The 23,782-nt window shown below is 43.7% G+C and overlaps 1 protein-coding gene across 4 annotated transcripts in view; it reads right to left on the reverse strand.

Annotated features, from left to right (window-relative positions):
* ARHGEF4 (Rho guanine nucleotide exchange factor 4) overlaps positions 1 to 23,782 on the reverse strand; it is a 229,001-nt gene that overhangs the window by 114,521 nt on the left and 90,698 nt on the right. The window lies entirely within an intron of this gene.

Here is a 23,782-nt window from a genome sequence, read left to right on the forward strand (position 1 = left end):
CTCCCCAGTTTGAATATCGTTGGTGGCACAGTGTGCGCCCACCATCGCCCCCCCTTCCCTCCCTCTATTGTAATAAATCGTTGGTGGCACAGTGTGCGCCCACCATCGCCCCCCCCTTCCTCCCTCTATAGTTAAAAATCGTTGGTGGCACAGTGTGCGCCCACCATCGGCCCCCCTCTCTCTATAGTAGTAACAACCATTGGTGGCAGTGTGCGGCCTCCCATTCCCCCCCCCTACCCCCCATCATTGGTGGCAGCGGAGTTCCGATTGGAGTCCCAGTTTAATCGCTGGGGCTCCGATCGGTAACCATGGCAACCAGGAAGCTACTGCAGCCCTGGTTGCCATGGTTACTTAGCAATAGTACAACAGTAGAAGATTCATACTTACCTGCTTGCTGCTGCGATGTCTGTGACCGGCCGGGAGCTCCTCCTACTGGTAAGTGACAGTTCTTTAGCAATGCGCCGCACAGACCTTTCACTTACCAGTAGGTGGAGCTCCCGGCCGGTCACAGACATCGCAGCAGCAAGCAGGTAAGTATGAATCTTCTACTGTTGTACTATTGCTAAGTAACCATGGCAACCAGGGCTGCAGTAGCTTCCTGGTTGCCATGGTTACCGATCGGAGCCCCAGCGATTAAACTGGGACTCCGATCGGAACTCCGCTGCCACCAATGATGGGGGGGGGGGAATGGGAGGCCGCACACTGCCACCAATGGTTGTTACTACTATAGAGAGAGGGGGGGCAGATGGTGGGCGCACACTGTGCCACCAACGATTTTTAACTATAGAGGGAGGAAGGGGGGGGCGATGGTGGGCGCACACTGTGCCACCAACGATTTATTACAATAGAGGGAGGGAAGGGGGGGCGATGGTGGGCGCACACTGTGCCACCAACGATATTCAAACTGGGGAGGGGGGGGGGGTCTGCCCCCTGCTGCCTGGCAGCCCTGATCTCTTACAGGGGAATATGATAGTACATTTAACCCCTTTAGGTGCCGCACCTGAAGGGGTTAATTGTGCTATCATATCCCCCTGTAAGAGATCGGGTGGTGCCAGGCAGCAGGGGGCAGTCTTGTACAAAGTTTGCAGTGTATTCTAACTAGAAGCGTCCCCATCACCATGGGAACGCTTCTGTGTTAGAGTATACTGTCGGAAATGAGTTTTCACGAAGTGAAAACTTAGATCAGAAAAAGCTTTTATGCAGACGGATCTTCGGATCCGTCTGTATGAAAGCAACCTACGGCCACGGATCACGGACACGGATGCCAATCTTGTGTGCATCCGTGTTCTTTCACGGACCCATTGACTTGAATGGGTCCGTGAACCGTTGTCCGTCAAAAAAATAGGACAGGTCATATTTTTTGGACGGACAGGATACACGGATCACGGCCTCGGCTGCAAAACGGTGCATTTTCCGATTTTTCCACGGACCCATTGAAAGTCAATGGGTCCGCGAAAAAAAAACGGAAAACGGCACAACGGCCACGGATGCACACAACGGTCGTGTGCATGAGGCCTCAAACAAAGCAAGAAACCTATATTGCTATATTTAAAGTGTTTCTTCTCTTTCAAAATTTTAATGATGAGCTCAACTTAAAGGAAACCTGTCACCGGGATATTGTGTATAGAGCTGAGGACATGGGTTGCTAGATGGCCGCTAGCACATCCACAATATCCAGTCCCCATAGCTCTGTGTGCTTTTATTGTGTAAAAAAAAAACGATTTGATACATATGCAAATAACCTGACTCATCTCACGTACAGGACTCATCTCAGGTTAATTTGCATATGTATCAAATAGTTTTATTTACACAATAAAAGCACACAGAGCTATGGGGACTGGGTATTGTGGATGTGCTAGCGGCCATCTAGCAACCCATGTCCTCAGCTCTATACCCAAAATCCTGGTGACAGGTTCCCTTTAAAGGGGTTGTCCGGGCTACAGCTATTCATAACCTATCCTCAGCATAAGTCATCAACATCAGATGTGGGTGTCCAACTCCTGACACCTTGCCAATCAGCTGTTTGAAGGGACCACGGTGGTCCTGCGAGCGCTGTGTCCTCTTCAACGTTTACCTACAAACCGTCTTCTTTGTAGCAGCATTGCCAGGTAATTACAGCTTCCTTTGCCTTTAATTTGAATGGGCCGAACAGCTATACACGTAAATACACCAGACTACAAACAGCTAATCTTCGATTTGATATTGATGACCTACCTGAGGATAAGACAGAACTATCTATAGCCTGGACAACCCCTTTAACATTTTGCATTATTTACAATACATTAGTTTTGCAATTTTTTTTTATGTGATGAACAATTTTGTTTTGCTAAAAATACATTTAAATACTATTAAAAATCAGTTGTTATAGTTCTACATACAATGTACTACAATGCAGTGAGGCTGGCCCAGATCACCTGCTTTATTATACACTGTATCTACTCTGTATTCAGCCTCTCTTCAACTCATTGAGACCAGACCTGATTAAACGCTTCCTTAATTTTTGCCACCCTTTCCTCTACTGTACAATCTGTATTCACCATGTAGACAGCTCCTGTTCAGCTCACTTCAGCTCATAACAGAGTGAAGTTGGATTGCACCCACCCAGAAGAAAGCTTCCCTAAGGCCAGGTTTACACTTAGCGGCTGAGCAGCAGTTGCTGCAAATTTCTGTGGTTTTTGGGAATGGCAATTTTTATGTGCTTCACCTGAACATGCCATGAGGCTGCAGGAATTTGCAGCAAACCACCGTGCATTTGCCATGCAGCTCTCTCCCACGCAACTCACTAACGCCTGGCGATCGCTACTTGGAAACCTGACTTAGACCTTCTTTCCTACGCATCCCATCACTTAGCAGACAGCTTGATCTTACACCCGCACTTTAAACTTGGTGTTATATACGTAGCTAAGCTAGAATTGCTGATAAAAGACACATGCCCGTTAAGTACAACCACGTGTTGGTCTGGTCTTTATATTTTAAATTACCTTTTGGACTATTTTTTGGGTTATGATTGCTTTCATGGAGGCGGTATAGGATCCTTGTAGGGTCAAGACAATCCCCGTTGCTATTGGGTGGCAAGACGAAGGTCCAAAGGACCTGCATTGACAGCAAGTGGGTTGGGAACTAGTGCAAGAGTCATAAACAGGCATAAAAGGGGGAACAAATGCCAGGCTCTTCTGACCTTAGTGGCAAATGCTCACTCTAGAATGACCAGTTCATTTTAATCTTTTCTGTGAGGTTTCCTCTGTATACAGAGCTCGTTAAAAATGTCACTTATTCAGATAGCACATCATCCGGATACTATTTGTGTCTGAAGAATGTGGCCATCATTCATCAAGATAATTATTTTTTTGTCATGACAGTGTTTATTTTTCAGGTGCTCAACAAACTATAGAAAAAAAAAGGAACAGACCGGTTATAATTCAAGTACCTAATGCATTGTAGGATTTTATAGCCTCTTAAGGTTACCTAAAGGGCCTAATTGTTCTTGACACCTTCAATTTAAACACGGTCAGTAATCCAATGTAAAGAACCATTGTTGTCTTCTTAACAGTGAACATAACAGACCAGATCTTAACGTCCCCTTTACGTGAGCCGACTGAACAGTCAATTATCAGAAGTTAACCTTTTGTTCCCAATAGTTGCCTATCGTTAAGTAGACGAGAGAACTGCATTTACATGCAGCAATCATCCCCACTGTATGGCAACGAGCAACCGGTACTGCACATTGTGTTGCAATTGGTTTAGGCTGGGTTCACATCACCGTTTCACAAAAAACAGATCCGTTATGCTCAGTTATGCACATTTTACATCTGTTTTAGCAATTTCCATCTGAGATCTGTTATTTTAGATGGAAAAAATAATACTTTGTGTATGACTTTTTTTGCCCCATCTAAAATAACGTATCTCAGATGGAAATGGTAAAACGGATGCAAAATGTGCATAACTGAGCATGACGAATGGTTAAAATAGAGAATCAATTTTTTTGTTTTCTGTTCTTCCGACGGATCATAAGAACAGAAAACAAAAAGGTGGTGTGAACCCGGCCTTACCCAAGAGGAACTGCTGTCGGCAAATGATGATTTAATATGCCACAGAAAAGATGCGATCACCATTTAAACGAGTGTTAGCTGTTTCATTGGGTGATCAGAGGCACATTTACATGGTAATTATGGGGAACAAAGGCCAAAGAAGTGTTGTAATCTGGCGGAGACATTCCTGGGAAACCCTTGCTGTGTGTGGTTAAGCATTATCTTGCTGGAAAATGCCAGTTAGAAGCCTTGCCATGAGAGGCAACACATGTGGTCACAAGCATGTCCTGCACAGCTGTTAGTGTCTCTTGTATGACTACTAGGGGTGACCTACTGTTGTATGTGATGGTTCCTGAGATCATGACAGCAAGCAGTTGGAGCAGTGTGTTCTAGTCTGCGTGGCAAACTGAGGAAACAGTTGCTGGCTGGTAATGGGCACCATGACACCAAATTTCCTTCTCGTAAGGGTCTAGAAATGCTCCGAACAGAGACAGGGGTGTGTAATGAAGGTGCCACCTGTGTCTGGATGGTGGACAACAAAAGTGTGGAAGCCTTTGAGCCTGTCTACTGATATCTGTTGACCATGCAATGTTCAATGTGATATGAATCAATGATGGCATTGTTGAATGACTATCCAGGATATCAATATTTTTGACCTGCCCACAGCTCCATAGAAAAAAGTCCAATGAAATTGGTCACTTGATGATACTGTAACTAATAAGTCAGGCAGCACTAAGTTATCTTTCATCATTATCTCCAGCTTGTTGTGGGTAACTGAACATTTAGACTTGTTCAAGGAAATTCTTCAGTGAGGAATCCCAGAGTCTCTGTCTGAACTTGTACCATGAACTTGCCAGCCCACATCTCATATGATAACACTTCTCTTGTTAAACTGCTCTTTTGTATTCCCGACTGTGTGTACGCCAATGTAGGAGAATCTATAAAGCCTTCTATGGTGGAAAACTCAATATACTATACTCAATGTTCAATGTAATATACATAATAACGTCCTGTACTTATAGGGAATCTGTGGTTCTACAAGCTTGACCAGCCGCTCCATTCATTTCAGGATACAGGTCCCGGTTATTGTGGTCATGAGGGTCCCAGCAGTCAGAGCCCCACCAATCTTAAAGTTATCTCTTATCCTGTGGATAGGAGATAACTTCTTGAAACTGAAACACTCCTTTAAAGGGTTTCTGTCACCAGATTTAACCCTATTAAGCTAGCTGACATTAGCGATGTGTTAATGTCAGCTAAACCTAACTAGCCTATTCCTACTTTTATCTATGCCCCCGTTACGCCAGAAATCTAGCTGTTATAATATGCTAATTCTCCTCTAGGAGCGGGGGAAGGGGGGGCGTTGTTCCTGCTCCCAGAGGCTCCGTTCTCACACCTTTGTCGCCTCCCTCCAAGTCCTGATTGACAGGGCCAGGCAACGCTCGCATCTGTCTGCCAGCCCTCTGCTCTGGTGAAATCTCGCGCCATTCAGCATGCCAGCTTCCGGCTGCCAGCTTCCTCACTGCGCTTGCGCTGAATACTGAACGGCGCGAGATTTCACCAGAGCACAGGGCTGGCAGACAGATGCGAGCGTTGCCTGGCCCTGTCAATCAGGGCTTGGAGGGAGGCGACAAAGGTAGGAGAACGGAGCCTCTAGGAGCAGGAACAACGCCCCCCCCCTCCCCGCTCCTAGAGGCTAATTAGCATATTATAAAAGTTAGCTTTCTGACGTAACGGGGGCATAGATAAAAGTAAGAATAGACTAGTTAGGTTTAGCTGACATTAGCACATCGCTAATGTCAGCTAGCTTAATAGGGTTAAATCTGGTGACAGAAACCCTTTAAGTTGGCACATAAGCATAAAGATTGTTGTCCTAATTTAACTTAAGCACCACATAGTTGGCATCAGAAACCATCATAACTTGAATCACTGGTTGATCAGTCATAATGATGAATGGTGAATAATCATGTGATATTAAGATGATCATACAGTGATTATTGTAAATGCCCATATGGTAAATGGTTTATTAATAGCTGGTCTGAATGGGTCATCATTCTACACAACAACTCAATGCATGATCTCTGCCTCATTCAGGGGTGGATTGGCCATAGACTTTAAAGGGAAATTTCCCGGTGGGCCAATACCCAGGGGGCTACTCAAGCCCTCTTTTCTGCCACTGGCGAGGTACATAATAAGCTCTCAGGGGTAATTAAAGCTGCAAGATCGGGTACTCATGTACCCAGCCAGAGATCGCACATGCCCTCCTGATTTTAACTATGGCCCATATCTCACCTCCTAAGTCCCCTGCTCCATATCCTAATCCGAGACGTCTGGACAGAAAATGGCATCTATTGATGGGCACCACAGAGAGACAGTTTTTGGGACAATATATTGTGCTGCTATGGTATTGCTGACCCCGCCTATATGTGTTGCCCCGCCTTCTGTCAATTTGGACCCACCTTCAACATGGGGTCACTTTTAGTTTTCTTTTTTCCAGGGCTACTTTAAGTTCCCAGTCCGTCCCTGGCCTTGTTGTACCCTAGACGAAAGCAGTGCCTGCTGATAAAGCTGCAATAATTGTCATGTGCCCATAGTAGTCAGTCTGCCAATTGTAATATGACAAATGGGCGGTCAGTGGTAAGAAAATCATATAGAAATTTCCATCAAATTCGACAAGGAAGTAAATTGTCGAAATCTTTTCTGCCATCTAAAGTCAGTAATGCATGGTAGCTTAATGGCAAGCACATACATTAGCTATGGAGGTGCATAGGTGGCAGTCACAACTGGACCCTGGGGCATGAAGAGCCCCAAATGCCCCTCTGCTATATTAGAAAGCACCTGTATTTTGAATGGCACATGGTAGGTAGAGGGCCCTGTTACACATTGGGTTGAGGAACTTCACATTATGCCCCTGTCAGTGATTCTCTCTCTCCCTCTCTCCAAAGGAGGAATCAGTAAACCAAGATTTCCACCCGCTGTGCCCATGTCCACCAGATAATCCAAAATGTATGAACAGATCACAACATTGCAAGCTCCGAATCTTGCCCCACACCGTTTATTACACAAAAAATTGCAATGTTTCAGCGGGAAAAAAAAACACCTTTATCAAGCATCTAATTTATGATAATTTAATATAAAATATGGCATATTAATAATACAATATTTATAAAATATTTGTTGTACTCGGTGGCGTACATAGAGAAGTAAGGGCCCCATAGCAAGGATCAAACCTGGTTTCTGCCTAAACCCCTTTCAATGACCCTTGGGCCATTTCTTCACTGCTTCATCTTCTAAAAGTTGTTCCTTTAGAGAGTAGAGTCCTGACCAAGTTTTCAACTCCAGTAGAAGAGGAGATGACCCCAACTAAGACTTGGCCCCCTCTTGCCCTGTCCCCATAAAGGTTCTGCCATTATGGTAGTTACGCCCCTGGTTGTACTTGGAAAAAGGAAAGATTTATACATTTTCCATCAAGATATTTGTATCTGAGGAAACATGTTTGCAATTATTTTGGTGGAATGTATGATGTCCTGCATTGGTGACATGGTGGAGGTATGCACATACATGGAACATTTCACATGAAATGCAGTCCCCAGCCTATAGTGACTCATGATATCATTTATCTCCTTGTTGTTACCAAACATAGACAAACAGAACTAGGATTTACTAGCCCTACATTATGTATCCTTCACAGAGTAGACAGAAATTCACACTTTTCTTTCATACTGTTATCATAGTCTTGGGTGACAGATCCCTGGCAACAAATGAAACCACTGCTGTAGCCAATGAATAACTTGTTTGTAAGGCATACAAGTCACTTGTACATCTTAGCGGGTCTACATGAGAATAAAAATAATATAGCCAAACACATTAGGCTCTGGTTGACATCTGTGTTGGAGGCTCCATCGCAGGAAAAATGGGGCAGTGTGATGCATTTCTTTTCTTCATTAAAATGACAGACGCCATGAACGCAAATCTTTATGTGACAGATCCAGCACTCAGTCAGTCAATTTCATTGTCTTAGCAGAGCAATGGAACTGATAAATACCAATGTGAACAGAGCCCAATGCCCTAGCTTTGTATTATGGTTTCTGCTATAATGTGACCTATGAACACTGGTCTTAGGGTACTTTCACACTTGCGTTTTTCTTTTCCGGCATAGAGTTCCGTCACAGGGGCCCTATACCGGAAAAGAACTGATCAGGCAGATCCCCATGCATTCTGAATGGAGAGTAATCCGTTCAGGATGCATCAGGATGTCTTCAGTTCAGTCGTTTTGACTGATCAGGCAAAAGAGAAAACCGCAGCATGCTACGGTTTTCTCTCCGGCGAAAAAAACTGAAGACATGCCTGAACGCCGGATCCGGCATTTTTTCCCATAGGAATGTATTAGCGCCGGATCCGGCATTCAGAATACCGGAATGCCGGATCCGTCGTTCCGGCATGCACATGCGCAGATCGGTAAAAATGTGATAAAAATGTACAAGACGGATCCGTTGGTCCGCATGACAAGCGGAGAGACGGATCCGTCCTTGCAAAGCATTTGTGAGACGGATCCGCATCCGGATCCGGATCCGTCTCACAAATGCTTTCAGTCAGCGGCAGATCAGCGGATCCGGCAGCCAGTTCCGACGACGGAACTGCCCGCCGGATCACACTGCTGCAAGTGTGAAAGTAGCCTTAGCTGCAGAAGATCTTCAATTTTGTTTCACTTGAATCTTGTCTACGTGTCTCATCGTTATGTCAGGCTTCTATATAAAATGCCGCATAGATAGAGTATCTTAACACATTGCCCCCCACCCCAGGCTGCTGTGGCTCCTAAGATCAGAACTTGAGCACATCATGGTAGCCTTAGCACAGCTGAAGTCACATTGCAATGTTGCGATCCATGAAAGTACCATTGGAGGGTCCCGATGAACTCATTGATGGAGCAGAATTAATCATGCTAAATGAGCCCTATCCTTACTTGTGCCTGCTTATGTATCTACAGTACATACTCATTTTGAACCCCCTTATCTTTAATATTTGGCAACCACCATAGATCTGTAGAATGACCCCAGATGTAGAGTAAAATAATCTCTCTCATTACAAGTCAATTACGCTTTATTCTGCAGCTTCTAGATCCCTGTACAAATATAAGCATTCTGGAAAAGCCTCGACATAATCACACTACAAATGCCACTACACCTAATGGAAGAGAAGGATGCCACAGCATCAGCATTGCCTGGTGTGTGGACGGCATCCAAGTGATCGTACAGGCGAAAGGATCACAGCGGGTGCGGAGTTTAAGAAATAAATATATATGAACTCAAGAGTAATATTGAATGTTTTACCTGGTAGCTCTGCGATCCTTGGTGCCGCCTATACAGAAACAGCCAGACGTGCTTTACTCTCTAAATGTATGGAGAAACACGAGACGGCTATTGTGCGCGGTGCTGTACTCTGTCATTATGGAGACGTCTACAGTACCGGTTTGACAAGTTTTAAGCACAGTTATAACTGGCTGTTTAAATATTGCTAAAAACAATCCACTTGGCTCTTGTAACACCCACATTTTGTATACATGCTTTCTAACTTGGTATAAATAGAAAAGATCACACTGTTGTATCTCTGCATTGAGATTCATACACAAACTGTCCACAATGTACAGCACATTTACGACACCCATAGACAAATAACCCCCGAGCATCCCGCAGGTTTATTCATATTTACATTTGTGCAAACACTCACATTCCTGCTGCACGGAATGACTACAACAGCGAAACAGAAAAATGCTAGACATCACTAAAAGAAACATCTCATAGAGGAGAAAGTCAACCATAGCAACAAACAAAACGGCACCCCCTGCTGGTGTGGTGATAGTCCAGGCCATCATTCCATTCCGAAAAGGGCCTATCCTGTGGCCCCTCGCTGACTCTATATAGTAGAAAGAAGTATTCTAACCCTTCATCTGTTTCATCGGCTTTGATGGAGAAGTTTATGATGCCTAAGTAGACAGAGGATGATGGCAGGGGCGTAGCTAAAGGCTCATGGGCACCGGTGCAAGAGTTCAGCTTGGGCCCCCCTTCCCTCAGTGCTTTGTGACCAGGGGTAGGGGAGCACATAGCCTTACTGCTGCCTGAGGCAAAAATTTAAACGGCACCCCCCCATGCTAAATTCTCGACCTAACCCCTTCCATCCAGCCAGAGATGTGACGATCAAGCACTTTCTATAATACTGGTGTCTTCTTATGTGACACAAGGGTCTTTGGGCCCCCTCAGGCTCCTGGGCCCGGTAGCGACTGCTACCTCTGCACCCCCTACAGCTACGCCCCTGGTTGCAAGGCAACAGCTGCTAACAACCGAGCCACAATGTCATGGTACTGATCTCCTATGGAAAAGAGAGGCCTTTTGGATCCCTCCAGACTCCAAAACTTGGGTGCAACCGATTCCACTGCATCCATAGATTTATGCCCCAGGCAATCACAATATGCATGTAATACTCTTCTACATTGTGTCTAAAAATGCAAGTTCACTTTACTATTATTTACTTATGAGAGGAACTAGACAAAACTGACTTTTTATTAATTGAGTGCCGAGGAAACTGCACCAAGATAGAATTTACGCCTGGGGTCTGAAGCTTTGGAAGCAGTTGGTCCTTTCCATCTGCTTGCGCCATGTGCCGCCTGAGCAATGACTGCCAGCATAGTGCTCACAATAATTCCTCACAATACTTTGCATTTATACCATATGCCTGCGTCTATGGCAGTGTTTCCCAGCCAGTGTGCCTCCAGCTGTTGCAAAACTACAACTCCTAGCATGCCTGGACAGCCTTTGGCTGTGCGGGCATTCTGGGAGTTATAGTTTTGCAACAGCTGGAGGCACACAGGTTGGGAAACACTGGACTCTAGGGCAATCACATCCCCCAAAGAATGTTTTTAGGAGCAATTTCAGTTATAACTGCTACTAAAATTATCAGTCACCAGGTAGACCCTTTCAAGAAAATGGAGATCATAATTTTTTTTTAAATGATTGATAATTACTAGTACACAACTTTTTTCAGTCTTTTTCCTAATAAACACAATGATGCAGTACAGCAATACAAATAATGTGCTTGCTCTGGAGTTGCCATGGTACTATCAACTTCCTGTCATGTGACAGCTCATACGAACATATTCATGAGGGTATATGAATATATTGCTGCTAGAATTCAAAATGTCTGCAGCGCTGCTGAACTTCAGGTCCTATTTGGGATCAAAATAGGTTCTCTGGGTTAGAAAATACCTTTTGGGAAATTATGAGTTAATAGAGGGGGATGCCCTCTTTGGAAACCTATTTATATGCCAGAAATATGTGTGGCTATAAGGAATGACTCTAGCTCTGGAGGACCCAGCATGTCCATGCATTACATGGACAACTCATTGATATCAATGGAGAAAGTGTAATCATTAATTTCTCCTGTGGTGGCACTGTAGAGGTTATTGCAGCGCTGCTCCCAATGGTAGCTGGGCTGATAAATGTGTATCGTATTTTACTTTAACCCCTTAGTGACCACCCATATGCATTTTTACGGCAGTCACTAAGGGGCCTTAGGCTAGGCTGACGCTTTTTCACATGAGAGCCGCGGTCCTGCTCTAACAGCCCGGATCGGCAGGATCGCCGATCCGGGCTGTTTAACGCTTTACACGCCGCATGTAAAGCGCTGACAGAGGGAGCGAACTCCCTCTCTCTCCCATCGGCACCCCACAAATGCGATTGTGTATAGCACTGACATTAAAATGCAATGGGATAGTGCATTGAATTTTAAAATCAATCAGAATATTGTCTGTTATTGTCCCCTTGTGGGACTGTTTAGTGGTAAGAAAAAAGTAAAAAAAAACAACATTTATTAAATAAAAATATGAAATAAAAAAACGCTTTTTTTTCCATTGAAAATACGCCTTTCAATAAAAAATAATTGAACTAATTGCTAATTTATTCTTAGTTGCCACCGAAAAATCTTAATAACAAGCGATCAAAAAGCGTAACCAATGACAAATACAAGTTGCCTCGCAAAAATCAAGCCCACACACAACTCCATAGAAAGAAAAAGAAAAAAGTCCTAGGTCTTGGAAAGCAGCAATACAAAAACATTTTTTTATTAAAAAAAAGGGGTTTTATTGCAAAAAAGTTGTAAAAACGTAATAAAAAAAATTGATTTGTTATCACTGTAATTGTACTGACCCAGAGAATAAAGATATTATGTTATTTATACAGAAAAATGAACGCCAGAAAATTTATAACATAAAAACTGTGTAAATGATGTTTCTCCTGGAGCTAAACTGCCAGGCAGAGCTAAAACTCAAATGGCTGATGCAATCCTGACTAGAAAGCTCCTCCCTCAGAGGGGAAAGTCAGGGTATAATTAACTAAACAGTGCCACCTAAAAACAGCTTTTGGGAATACATGCAAAGCATAATACAAGAACAGTGTGCAAGTACACTGTTCTAGGGTACTGCACATGAAGATGTTGCCCTCGATCAGATACAGTCGCAGGTCCTCCATGCTGCAAGGCAGTTGAGCTAACCATGTATTGTAATATCACAACACTTGTAATTGTTGTAATTGTATATTTTTTTTTACAGTAATATGTCCCTATCTACCAGGATACCACCTATAAAGGCCCTGTGATTGTTATGGGGGAAAAATATTGGCCCTCAACCGGTGGCGTAGCTATAGGGGTCGCAGCGTTTGCAAATTGCGACCGGGCCCCTAAGTCAGGGGGACCCACGGGGCCCCCCAGGAGATAAGGAGTAAGGCCCTGGCTCGGGTAGCTTAGAACACTTGCGCGCTGCCGGCGGCGCGGTCGGCTAAGTTCAAAGGGGCGGAGGCAGAGCAGTGTATGCAGGCGCAGGTTCAGCCAGAGGAGGGAGTGGTCCCGCTCCCGTGGCAGTACTGGCTGGACGTGGAGGAGAAGATGCGACTCGCGAGTGAGGGAGGTGAGGGTGGTGGCGTGACGAGCAGAGACTTGGAGATCTCTCTGGGTCACGGTCAGCAACCTGTGTATGAGGAGCTGTCTGAATATGAGGAGGGGTCTCTGTGTGTGAGGAGCTGTCTCTGTATGGGGAGCAGCACGTGGTTACATCCCTTCCCCTAAGTTCCGTTCCCTGGATAGCTGACACCTATTTGACTGGGACTGGACTGTGACTTCATATGTGCTCACCAGTTCAGTGGGAGGCTTTGATGCAACTAGGTCCTGCATGTTCTGTCCTTGTTAATGCTGGAAGTATTGCCCTATTAACACATTGCTGTGCCCCACAACACAAGTGCTGCTCACAGTAAGACTGACTCAGTAGTGCCCTCCTCACAATTTTGCTTCCTTTAAGGGTACTTTCACACTTGCAGCTGGACGGATCCGACAGGCTGTTCACCCTGTCGGATCCGTCCTTCCGCTATTTCTCTGTGCTGCCAGACCCCCGCTCCGGGGACGGGGGCGGAGCTCCGTTGCAGCACGGCAGTGCACGGTGAAAGGCCGCCGGACTAAAAGTACTCCATGTCCAACTTTTTAGTCCGGCGGCCTCTCATCGCAAACTTCCGTAGCTCCGCCCCATCCCTATTATAGTCAATGGGGACGGAACGGCGGCACGGCGAAATAGCGGAAGGACGGATCCAACAGGGTGAACAGCCTGTCGGATCCGTCCTGCCGCAAGTGTGAAAGTACCCTTAGTGACCGTCTTGCAATAATGTTGCCCCTTTAATGCCCCTTACAATAGTGTTGGCCCTTTGTGCAGCTTTACAAAGCCACCTATACAATAGTGTGGCCCCCTTAGTGCCCCCTTACAATAGTGTGGCCCCCTTAGTGTCCCCCACAATAGTGCTGCCCTGTAGTTTTAATAAAATAAAAAAGTAATACTCACCTATCCCAGTCCCCAAGATGATTGGAGCACACCTTCCCCCTATCCTGTGTTCTCCCCCTGCTCAGCTCAGCAGGAACCATGACGTTACTGCATTGCAGCTGCCCAGGGGCGTAGATATAGGGGGTGCAGAGGTAGCAGTCACTATCAGGCCCAGAAGCCTGAGGGGCCCCAAAGACCCTTGTGCTTCATAAGAAGACACCGGTATTATAGAAAGCGCATGCTGGTCAAGTTACACCTTGGGCTAGAGAGAAGGGGTTAGGTCAAGATTTGGCTTGGGTTTCTCCTCCCCTGCCACTGGCCACAAAGCACAGAGGGAAGGGGGGCCCAAGCTGAATTCTTGCACCAGTGCCCATGAGCCTTTAGCTACGCCCCTGATTAAACATTTATGTAAAGGTTTAGTTACTCGTTAACATATAAGTTGCATCTGCTGTAGAACACATCATTGCAGATGGTTATCTTGATGCAATAACAGCAAGTGATCATAATGTCTGTGAAGTGTGACTTGGTGATATATAAGGGAGATAATTAAATGATGGTGGAGGGCTCCATTACAGATTTTGCATTGTGGTCATACATTATAAAAGGTATACCCCCAGTGTATACTAGAGTTCTAGCTGATGCTAGCACCGGGGATTGGGGGGGATAGCTGATTGAGTTCCCTTCTCTTCCTGTACATACCTAGAACTCTGTGCATATGATTGGACCAGCCGTTGTAATGATGGGTATTATTGTCTCTACCAGGGTTCTGTGTTAGACCCTCAATGTCTTCAAACCGTTGCTAAACAACAAAGACTGGGCTAGATGACAGTAGTGTCTCGTTATATGCCGCTGGATGCTTGCAACTCCCGTTAAATTCACATAAAAAAAGATAAAACACAATAAAACAAGGCACAAAGAGTCACCTATAGGTTGATTATGCAAAAAATACTACTAGAACACAAACCAGGACTTAAACAAAACACATATATGAGTGGAAACACACTAACATACAATGCAAATACACAGATTCAAAAATAACAGTGGGGACTCAATGTAACTACTTCAGTTTAACTACCTGAATACAGCACATTGGTAAATGAGTTCCAACACAAGTACTCCCATCCTCTGTTAAAGGCGCATTTACATGCGCCAAAGAGCAGTCAGTTGGCGGGAAGGAAGTGCTCCTTTCTGACAGTTGGCTGCTCGTTCAGTGGGGGTGAACACTGTATTTACATGTAGCGATCACCTCCACAGTAATGAGGATTTGGGATCGTTGTTGTGATTGCTCGTCCTCATACAGCTGCATGGTTTCTGGGCAACAGATCGATGTTTAGACAGCACAATCTGCTTCCAGGAAATCCTAATTTAGGTCCCTGCACAAATGACAGGATCAAACGATGAATGAGCCTTGTGCTCTTTCATCGGGTAACCGGCGGCACATTTAGAAGGGCAAATTGTTGGGAAAAGAGCATTTACAGGAACGTTCATTCTCAGTAATCTGCCCGATTATTGCCCCGTCTAAATCCACCTTTTTTTTTTTTTTTTTCCTTTTCAAAAATTTATTGGGAAAACTACAAAACATTTACAGTACAAATTTTTACAATCTCTCAATTCTTAGTGACCCGACTAATTGTATATAAATATATTCAACTCATCCTTTCGTTACATTTAGAAAACCCTCCCCTCCCTCCCCCCTAGTCTGTGGTGCGTCAAAGTAGGACCCTTATAAATGAAACAATTTGACCTCAGCTAGTCAATCCTCCAACCACCCCATATCCTATTCCACTGGTCCTCACCTTCCCTCCGTTTGTATATAATTTTCTCATAATTTTTTACCTTATCAGTTAAGTTTATCCATGTATTTATGTCTGGAGTGGATCGGGAAAACCAGGTCCGACTGATCAAAACTCTAGCCAACATCAGTATTCTGCTCAGGAAGATCTTTTGATACTTGTAATTTTTTTAATTTGGAAAGATCATTAAGCACAAATACTTGTGGTTCAAAAGGAATTCGAATTTTTAGCTTATACATAATACAATTATTAATACTATTCCAGTAGTTTATAAGTTCTGGACAAGTCCATATCATATGGAGAAAGTCCGCTCCTGCAGTGTCACATTTGGGGCAGTTGGACGTGTCTCTAAACCCGCATTTATTCATCCATAGGGGAGTAATATATAATCTATGGCAAATATAGAATTGTATTAGAACATGGTTGAAGTTCTGGGATAGTGAAACCAAATTCCCAAAAATATTCTCCCACCCTTCTATTTGTAAATTCGGACAATCCGCCTCCCACGCTTTTTGTCCTGGTGAGTGTGTATCACTAAACCGTGCCTTAAGTAATAACTTATATATATTTGAAATTTTTGTTCTAGAAGGTGTACCCCCTACCCAATCATTCAAAAAAGATAAATTATCTATATCCAGCAGCCGCTTATCATCCAAACTGGATAGTACAGATCGCAATTGAAAATACCTAAACCATGAAAGGTTTCTTTTATTATGTGTCATTTCTATAAAAAATTTAATTTCTCTGTCTTTAACTACCTGTGAGATATATAAAATTTTATTCTTCTGCCAAAATGTGTCAGCTGCAATATCATCTAGCCTTTGTAAATACAAATTATGCCAGAGGGGCGTAAATGTAAGTGAACCCTTAACCTTCAACCATGTCCTAGTTATAGCCCACACTTTCAGGAGTAATTTTATAGTCTCTCTGTAGCCTTGCTCATAACTCTTCAATAGGCCAGATTCCAACAAGGTAAAAATATTATTGTGGGCGTGGCTAGTTACCAACTTCCCCAGGAGTGCGCTGTTCTCTGATTCATAGCACATCAATAGCTGGGCTGCAATAAAGTACCCTTTAAAGTAGGGGAGATTTAAACCCCCACACTCCACTGATTTATACAAATATTCCAGCTTAATTCGAACTCGCTTTCTTCCCCATATTAAATCATTAATTATTCTTTCCATAAGTTTAAAATATTTATCTTGTATCCAAATAGGTGTATTCCTGAGCACATAAAGAAATTGTGGTAATATCACCATTTTAACTAGTGAAACTCGATCAGCTCTGGATAGGGGAAGTTTCAGCCAGATCCCTATTTTAGCTCTAATCTTTACCATTATGGGGATCAAATTAAGTTGTACAAAATTTTCAACCCGAGGCGATATAATCAAACCCAAGTATTGAAAAGTATCAACAATATCTAACTGTGTCACCGGAACCTCTTTCTGTGGCAGGGGGTCTATTGGGAGCAGACTGGTCTTGGCCCAGTTTATAAGAAGACCAGACACCTCACCAAATACTTTAACCATTTGAATAATCCTAGGAAGAGTAATTTCCGTATGGTCTATAAAAAACAAAACATCATCTGCATATAATGAGATACGGTCTTGTGTTCCTAACGTACCGAATCCTTTAACCTGATCATCCTGCCTGATGGCCATCGCAAGGGGTTCGATATAAATATCTAATAACAAGGGAGATAATGGGCAGCCCTGCCGCGTGCCTCTATTTAAATCAATACTACTACTCAGAATTCCATTAAGACTCAATTTTGCCCTTGGAGATCTATACAGTAGCTTAAGAGTACGTATAAACCTTTTTCCAAAGCCCATCCTGACAAGAACCTTCCAGAGGAAACGCCACTCCACCCTGTCAAAGGCCTTGGAGGCATCCAATGAGAGGATGGAGCGGGCGGTCCCCCCAGGGGCCTGAATATTAGAAAAGAGCCGATGTAAATTATGATGTGTACCCTTGTTTTGGATAAAACCGCTCTGATCCGGATGGACAATGGAGGAAATGACCCTAGAAAGCCTTGTAGCCAGGACCCTCGCGAGAAGCTTTACATCTGCATTGAGCAGTGAAATTGGTCTATATGATTCTAAATCTAAAGGGTCCTTGCCTTTTTTTGGAATTAATATTATTGTAGCCTCCATCATTGAATCTGGCAGCATCCCATCCTCCATTGATTCAGCAAAGACCTCCAACAGTCTGGGAAGAATACAGTCCCCATATGTACTATAAAATTCATATGGAAGTCCGTCTGAACCAGGAGTGGAGTTAGCTGAACATAGTTTAATAGCTCCCTCAAGTTCCTGAATTGAGACCTCCAATTCTAGTGCTTTCTTTTGCGTCTCAGTAATAGTTGGAAAATTGATCCTGTCTAGATAGAAATCTATCTTATCATCTGTGATGTTAGAGTCAGCTTTATACAGATCAAGGAAGTAATCAAGAAAGGCCTTCTCCACCGGGCCCTGTCTGGTGACTATCCTACCATCACTCAATCGAACCTTATCTATATGTTTTTTGGGTTGTTGATTGGAGATTACTCTGGACAGGAGTTTACCAGGTCGCCCTGACTCGGTAAAATATTTTTGCCCTTTAAAGAAAAGGTTCTGTTGGGCCTTATCCAATAAAAACTTAGAATATATTTGTGTGGCCCTTTGCATATTTTCCCTGTTCTTCTCCGTCTTGTTCATGTAAAAGGATTCTGTCGCCAGCACTACATGTTCTTCTAGATTTTTCAGTTTTTTTCCATATTCCCTTCTAAGGTTCGCGATATTACTAACCATCAATCCCCTCATATACGCCTTAAAGGTATCCCATACCACTTGAATTTTTGCTGAGCCATAGTTAATATCCCAGAATCGGCCTATTTCATTTCAAATTATTTCATGTGTCTTTATAACTGATAGCCAATAAGGATTTAGTCTAAAGGGAGGTTTTGATGTATATGTTTCCTGAGATAAGCAAAATTCAAGTAATAGCGGGGAGTGATCCGAAATTGACCTCGTTTCATATTTCATTCGCTTTATCAGTTTCACATGTTTACTACTTATCAATACAAGATCTATTCTGTACATCGATTTACCTGCTTTACTAAAGCATGAAAAAACCCTTTTCCCCTGTCCCAGATGTTCCCAAGCATCCTCAAATCCAGCCTCCAGGCAAAACCGTGCCAGGGGAGACCCCTGGACCGGACTGTCACTCCTGACACTCGTAGAAACCCTGTCACGTAGCGGATCGATGACACAGTTAAAGTCGCCAACAATCAATGTTGGACATTCTGGCCATTTATCCATGAATAATAACAGAGAGTTAAGAACCGAAAAGGAAAATGGCGGTGGAATATAGACAAAGGCCAAAATACATATCTTCCCCCCAAGCCTACAATATAAAAAAATAAATCTCCCCTGTTGGTCGACAGAGGATGCTTCACAAACGAAATCAATAAGTCTATGTATCAACACCGTAACACCTCTCGAGTAATTGGAGAAGGTAGAATGATACGTGTGCGCAGCCCATCCCCTGTCGACCACTCTAGTGGTCTCCTCAGTGAGGTGGGTCTCCAACAGGCATATTATTGCTGGTAAATGGGCCTGAGTCAAATCAAAAACCGCTTGTCTCTTACCTCTATCCCCCAAACCACGTATATTCCAAGCAATAATTCTAATCAGCATCATCAACAATGGTTAAATGGAGAAAAAAGGAGAGAGAAAAAAAATAAACTAAAAAAAAAAGGGAAACCACACCTACTTTGACGCACCACAGCCCAACCCCGCCCCCCCCCTCCCCTCACCCCCCTCCTACAGGCAATCCACCACATATTGTAGTAGATTTCTTTCCTATGACCATCCCTCCCACACTCCCCCCACTCAGCCACCCCCATTAGGAAGCAAAGGAAAATACATTTAGGGGTATAAGCCCCTTATAGTAATTATCGGGAAAAAAGGCCAGTCTAATCCCGTTATATACAACCGGTGAGGATTCCCTCGCCCTTCTCAGGAGGATATCTCTGTCCCCTGTAGTCAATAGCTTAGCAAGGAATGTCCGAGGTTGTCTCCCTGGAATTGGTTTTCCCCCTGGGACCCGATGAGCTCTTTCAATCATAAAAAGAGAAGAAAACGACTCTTTCCCAAAGTTCTCAAGGATTAACTTCTGTATGAATTGGGTTGGATTTTTCTCTTCCACACCCTCTGGAATCCCTATTATTCTCACATTGTATCTTCGTGACCTATCCTCAAGGTCCGCTACCTTTTTCTTCAGAAGGTTATATTCTGATTTAAATGTGGAGACTTCCGTATTTATTTTTTTGGATTCATTCTGTATATGGGCGACGGAACTCTCAAGGATGTTGACTCTGTCTCGCATTTTTGACAAATCATCTTTTATTAGTCCCACATCAACTTGAATAAACCCAAGTTGGGTTGTGACCGCCTGTATTAAATCCCCGTTCTGTTTAACCGCTAGGAGTATTTCTTCTAGCGGAGAGGAGTTGTCATTAGGGATAACTTCCCCCATTATACCGTCTTCTTCTTCGGGGTATCTAGAGGCTTTTTGTGTTTCTAACTCAGTCATCTCTGAGTCATCATTTTTTTTTGTGACAGGTTCCTTTTGTCCGCCCCTCGTATTAACCCTCGGAGACCTCAGGAACTGATCTATTTTTGTTACTTCAACAGTTTTACCCGTGTTTCTGACTTGAAAGATCAGTCGAGCGCCTACTAGCTTTTGGGGCCATATCTTATTTCTGCTTTTTTTTTAATTTTTTTTCTTTCTTTCCCCTTGTTCCGCCTCTTTCTCTCCTTTTGAATATATATCTCTTCTTCTTCACTCTCCTTCTTTCCCTTCTCCTTTCCTTCTTTTTTTTTTTTTTTTTTTCACTCCCTTCTTGTTTATTCTTGTTTTCTTTTCCTCTTTTTCCCCTTTCCTTTCCTTTTTTTTTTTCCACTCTCTCTTCCTCTTTTTTTTTTTTTTTTTTTTTTTTTTTTTAATTGTCCGCTCTTCTTTATACTCTTTCTCCCCCTTTTTTTTCCCTTTTTTCCGCCTTATACTTTATATTCTATAGTCCACTTCTTTTTATAATCATAGGCACCTCACTTTTTTTTTTTTTTCCAAAAAATATTGACACCAGCAGCCTGTCAGAGTAGGGTCAATAGAATTAGTCCCAGCAGTATAAAGGAAAAAAGGGGAGGATAATGATCAAAAATACTGGACAAAATCTAAAGGCACAAAACGGGGTTAAATATATCATGGGCATCATACAAGCCCCCTGAAGAATCCTCCAGCAGCTTAACGATCTCCACTCAGGGTTAGTTAGGGTCAGCAATCATAGGGCCCGATTATTGCCCCGTCTAAATCCACCTTAAATATTTCAATGGCAGTTTCAAAGGCTGTTCTCAAAGATTAAAGTGGCTTCGGTTCAGCAATGCTTTAGTCCAACAAGGCTTTGTATATGGAGGACCCTGCTAGTCCTGTCCTACATAACTATGCACTCAGTTTGACGTCAACTGGTATGATGGCCTGGTGTAACTAAGGTTTCTAGGTGTTTTGCAAAGTCCTGTTTCATCAGTAATGAGAACAAAGGAAAAAAAATGGACTGTAGACTTGGAGGATGAGCTGATATTATATTAGATACAAGCTGTCCTTACTTGCCAATAAACCCTTCACTTGTCCTTATTGCCGTGGAATTCACAATATAAAAATAATGACAGACTCTTGTGATGTGACTCAGACATGGCCTCATAGCAACATCACAATGGAATTTCATGTACATAGTTGACCTATATATAGTAGGTCCTCTGATCCCTTAGACACCTTATATAGCAGGTCCCCTGGCCCTTCTTTCCCATAGACACACTCATATTTTAGCAAAGGTTGATTTGAACATATGGAAAAACATATCCTGCCAAAGTAAAACACTTGTAATCAGGTGCTATAATGGCCGCGATATAAAATACTGTATGTCCTAACGCCACAAGTGTAGGTTATGGTCTAATATCTTACCGCTCCTACAGTCTAACATTGGTGTAATTACTCCATCCATGAGGCAGATGTTTGGCTGCTTATAATTCAAGTGGATCTACTTGACCTGTTAAGAAGGTCATAGACATTTTATAACTGTCACCTGACATCTGTCTCTTTCTGACTTCCTCTTACACATACTTGTTAAGTTCAATTCAGCTCAGGTCAATGGGGAGACAGAAGGAAGGCAATGCCAAAAACCTCTGGTGGAGGCTTATCTCCTGGGACATAAAATAATTAATTTCCCCTAATTTTTCTCTCAGGCCCGGTTGACAAGTGGGGGGAGGCAGCGGCAGGACAATCAGAAAACTTTTTTTCACCCTAATAATAATTATCTAGGTGCGTAGGTCCACCCAAGCCATCCAACAGTTATGAAGCAACTTTGAGGCTTACTGGCTCTCAGTCGGATAAGAGCTGGTTTTGAATGTCTCATAGTGCACAAGGCTGCCATTGTAAGTTATGCTGACTGTATTTGTCTCATAGATAGATTGTTGGCTTGCACATACCCGGCTTTCGGCATATAGCTTCTGTGTGGTTGTCTATTGTATGTCATAGGTAATGCATCCAGATATCTTTCCCATGCTGTTTTTAAACCATTTCGGTGATGTTTCCATTAATTTCTAACCTTTTTCTGTGAACCAGACACCCTCTCTTTTTCAGAGCAGGGGGGCCTGGTTAAATGCTCAGGTCTCCCATTGATTTTCATTGTGTTCAATTATGCCCGTGCATATTGATGCTTGAGCCGAACTGCTGTTCGGCCGAGCATGCTCGCTCAACACTAATGTGCATCCATGGAGACTTAAAAAACTATCCCACCGCCTTGCTGTCTCTAACCACAGGGGTCGGCAGGTGGACTTACGAAGTGGCAGTTGCCATAAATTTACACTATGAATTTATAATAGGGAGAGACTTCCCGGGCTTCCCGGCACTGTGGCCTGCTACGAGAGTGACTGATACCTATGAGACAGGGTTAACCCCAGCAGAGTGGCCTGGCTCCAGGGGGAGGCCAGAACCCTGGGAACCTGAGGCCAAAGGGCCAGCAGTAGGGGTGACTGCTACTTCGGTGGAAAAGGGCGGGGCAACCCCACTGCACAACACCGAGACCCAACCCTATTCTGAGCTTGGGGAAATGTATTAATAGTAGATAGTGAACCACAACAACCAGGGGCAAAGTTGGTGTTTCCCTGTTTTGTGGTTCATCAGGATATATTGTATTCGGTAAAACAACTGCAGGGTGAACATATTGAACAGTTAGTGGTGCCCCTGGCTTATCACAAACTCGTATTAGAGTTAGCCCACTAACGTTCTCGGGGGGCATCTGGTAATGCAAAAAACACAGGACCGGATACTACAACGGTTTTACTGGCCCAGTGTGTTTAGAGAGCTGGACGAATTCTGTAAGTCTTGCCTGACCTGCCAGGCATCTAGCCCCCAGCACCTTTTCCGCAGTCCCTTGGTACCTTTCCTGATCATCGAGGTATCGTTTGATCGAATCGCGATGGACCTCGTAGGCCCAGTATCGAAGTCCGCTAGAGGACACCAACACATCCTGGTCATCCTAGATTACGCCACTCGGTACCCGGAGGCGGTGCTATTGCGACAAACTGATAGCTAAGGAGCTAATGGAAATGTTCTCCCGAGTGGGGCTACCGAGAAAGGTTCTGACTGACCAGGGGACCCCTTTTATGTCTAAGGTCATGACGGGAGCTCTGTAAGTTAATAGCCGCACATCTAAAAAAGTATCAAATTTATTTAAGGACAACAGACACGACAAGAAATGATTTAAAACATTGTATACAATGAAGCTGGGCCATGTGCGCTAATCATAAACACATGCCCACCTGACTCAACACAACACCGTAAGCATCCCCCCACACATACAAATAAATAGAGAAGTAAAATACATGTAATCCATCAACAAAGAAATTATTGGAGAAATATAATACTTATCATTGAGTGTGATGTAGTGGGGGTATGCGTGGTGGTCAGGAATCAAGCCCAACACGTATCGCCAGGCTCTGCTGGCTTCCTCAGGGGTGCCTGTTCCTGAATACCACAATAGGTCCTTATATATGCACATAATAATCACTAATGAG

This window comes from Bufo gargarizans, chromosome 4, assembly GCF_014858855.1.
Source record: "Bufo gargarizans isolate SCDJY-AF-19 chromosome 4, ASM1485885v1, whole genome shotgun sequence".
In the NCBI taxonomy this organism is placed as follows: Eukaryota; Metazoa; Chordata; class Amphibia; order Anura; family Bufonidae; genus Bufo; species Bufo gargarizans.